The sequence below is a fragment of the Bos javanicus genome, chromosome 20 (genome assembly GCF_032452875.1).
Source record: "Bos javanicus breed banteng chromosome 20, ARS-OSU_banteng_1.0, whole genome shotgun sequence".
In the NCBI taxonomy this organism is placed as follows: Eukaryota; Metazoa; Chordata; class Mammalia; order Artiodactyla; family Bovidae; genus Bos; species Bos javanicus.
Genome location: NC_083887.1, coordinates 28,952,653 through 28,956,196, shown reverse-complemented (window position 1 = coordinate 28,956,196; position 3,544 = coordinate 28,952,653). Strand labels below are relative to the sequence as shown.

General features: G+C 39.7%; 1 pseudogene; it reads right to left on the bottom strand.

Annotated features, from left to right (window-relative positions):
• Positions 1–1,364: 1,364 nt before the first annotated feature.
• LOC133233328 (translation machinery-associated protein 16-like) lies at positions 1,365–2,284 on the bottom strand (annotated as a pseudogene).
• Between the last annotated feature and the right edge of the window lie 1,260 nt (positions 2,285–3,544).

Genomic DNA, 3,544 nt, shown 5'->3' with positions numbered 1-3,544 from the left:
TACTGATGGATCACGGAGCTTCCCAGGTGGCGCTAGTGGGACCTAGCTATGGTGCTGGGAGACATAAGAGACTCCCTAGGGAGATCCCCTGGAGGAGGGCATGGCAACCTACTCCAGTATTCTTGCCTGGAGAAACCAACGGACAGAGGCACCTGGCAGGCTACAGTCCAAAGGATTGCAAAGAGTCAGGCATGACTGAAGCAACTTGGCACACATGCAATCGACCATGGCATTATGCTTCTCTAAGCCCAGATAAGTCCTTATATACCTTTTTTTTTTAAATTATCACAGTGGGAGGACTACTGCTTGGTTATAGGTATCAAACAATAAAACACTTACTCGCCCTTTCTTTTCTAGATTAAACATTAAATGCAGAATGAAAGTCTCCTTTTACGTATACTCCTGTCCTTCATCATCTCCACGTTTCTCATTAATTCATAGAATGAAAGATGTGGTACATAGGGAAAGGAAAGAAATTTTTTTTTTTTTTACAAAGCTTGTTTGAACATTCTTGTATTGTTAATTTCTGTTCTTTAGAAATAAATCTACTTTATGGTATTTAATACCCCCACTTTTACCACAGTACACTACTACTATGTTACAGGAAAATAACCATTTCCATTTCTTACTTCCCATTCATTAAAAAAAAATAATGCTTTAGATGCTTTTGAGCTTCTCATAACAATCACGAAAGAACCAGGTCATTTCAAACCATAAAAAAGTGTTAGTCACTCAGTCGTGTCTGATTCTTTGCTATATTTATTCATGAAACTTTCTCTACATCTTCCACTGCAGAAGGCTGCCTTTGCCTTAGTATCTCTTGTTTCTGGCATTTATCCAATGATTGATATCTTTAAGTTGTAAATTACTCTATTCTCTTGTTTTTGTTTAGTTGCTAAGTCATGTCCAACTCTGCGACCCCATGGATGTAGCCTGCCAGTCTTCTCTGTCCATGGAATTTTCCAGGCAAGAATACTAGAGTAAGTTGCCATTTCCTTCTTCAGGGGATCTTCGCAGCCTAGGGATCAAAGGAAATTTTTCTAACATCACTGATCACTCAAGAAATACCCACATTAACCTTCTAGCAAAACAGTTCCTGCCTATGCCGCAATATGAGAGATTAGGTGATTGTAAGTAAACATGAAGAAAAAATTATAACATGTTTTGCTCTCATATTGTTCTCCTAGCTCCAGAAATCCAGATTAAATGGGTTTTGCAAAGCACTTCCACCTATTATAATAAATTGATGTCAATGAAAACCAACATTCATTTTTGAGTAAAAATTATAACATTGTTTTTGAAACTGAAAATAAGAGAATAAACTAAACAGCAAATTTATGTATCAAGACAATTCTTTATCACCATCAAAATTCATTTAATTAGAAGTTCTCAAATTATTTATTTTCAACTCAAGTAAAGACAATAAGGCCACTGCAGTTATTTCCTCATCTGTGTCAATTGACTCATCTTTCAGTTCCAGTTCCCCCTAAATTCCTGTCTATGGCTTTAACAGCTTTCTTCTTGCATCTCGTGGGCACTGCATCATTAGCACAGATTTTTCTCATTTTGAAAGTGAAAGTGTTAGTTGCTCAGTCGTGTCCAACTCTTTGCAACCCCATGGACTGTACTGTCCTTAGAAATCTCCAGGTAAGAATACTCCTCAGATCAAAATCCCATTCCCTAACAGTTTTCAGATTATCTGCATTTAAAATGTCTGGAATCTGGAGACCATAGCAGTAAAGAATCTGCCTGCCAGTGCAGGAGCCTCTGTTCCATCCCTGGGTCAGGAAGATCCCCTGGAGAAGGAAATGGCAGCTCACTCCAGTATTCTTGCCTGGAGAATTCCATGGACAGAGGAGGCTGGCGGGCTACAGTCCATGGAGTTGCAAAGAGTCAGACATGACTTAGCTACTAAACGACAACAAGCAGCCTTGATACAGTGCCCAATCCTGCTCCAGGGTCTGCTTGATGAATACCTCCCAGGAACAGTGCTCATGGCCCGGTCATTTCCTTGATGCTATTCTGCACCTCAATCCACTCCAGCTCACCGCTGTATCGATGCAAATACCTTTCAATTAATTTACAAGCATCTCTCTTTCAATATCCTACTTTTTGGGGATCAAGATGACTTTGAAACCAGTGTAGTTTTTACCAATAAGGTTAAGGCACAATGCCTTTCATTCTTCAATTTTTCCTTTTTATTTTTTCTTGTTTGAGGACTTCTCTTATAGGATAGATGACTTTTTTTCTTGCCCTACCCATTTTCCTTTGGTGCTTTAGGCATGGCAGCATCCCCCCAGCTTGGCACCTCCCTCCAGATCTCCGACTCCACACATGGGCATATCGCCATCGGGCAGCATCGGGAAGCTCACAAGGTGACTCCGGTCCATGCCTTGCCAAAAATAGATAACAAGCAGGTCAGTCTTTTAAATTTACAGTATAATGGAAGAATAGGATTCGTAATGTCTTTCTTGCACATCTCAAAGGCGTCATTCCAGTCTCTGAAATGGTATACCTATGTGATTTATCCACTATTTTTTTTCAGTGGAAAAGTGCTTTTTGAATGAAAATTTTTTCCTTCTTTAATTTTAGGCTGTGGATAAATATGTTGTTGCTGCTGAATAAGAAGCATGTACACTAATATGAAACAATGTTTTTAGAATATCTGTGCACAATAAATGGAGTAGAAACTCCTAGTCTTTACATTTTATTATACTTAAGGTTAGGCCTGTAAATTGCTGTGTTTCTCCCACTCTTTTTCTAAGCCTGAAGTCTTTCTTAGTCACCACTGCTCACTAAGAAGCTGCTCTTTGTCTGCACTCCCACCATGCATTCTTGCTTTCTCTCCTTCTTTCCCCAAAACACTCACAAAACAACCGCTTCTTTGTAGCATGTGCGTTGCCTCTGAGCCAAATTTAGTAGAATTTTATAAATGCCCACAAAGCGTGGGTGGGCTGGCAATCCAAATGTGATGGTCATGTTCTTCATTTTGTACGAGACTTCCAGAACTTCATACACAGAACTTATTTTTTTCTTTTGAGATATTGTACACAATATATGCAAAGAACAATCCATTTGCATGGGTTAGATTTCCATTCCCTCTGCTTACAGCTGAGTAACTTTATTCTTTGTCCTCACTTGTAAAATTGGGGAAATACAATTTCCCATAATCAAATGAGAATATATCTAAGTTATATAAACATTGTGTGTGACAATAAATGAGAGCTCCATTTTCACTTTTCCATTTAGCTTCCTTTCCTAACTGGCTATATATTTTTAAAATCTTTCCACGCTGCTAGTCATCCAAGAGCTTCCCTGGTGGCTCAGATGGTAAAGAAACTGCCTGCAATACAGGAGACTTGGGTTTGATCCCTGGCTCGGGAAGATCCCCTGGAGAAGGAATGGCTGCCCACTCCAGTTTTCCTGGGCTTCCCTGGTGAATCAGCAGGTAAAGAATCTGCCTGCAATGTGGGAGATCTGGGTTTGATTCCTGCATTGGGAAGATCTCCTGGAGAAGGGAAAGGTTGCCCACTCCTGTATTCTT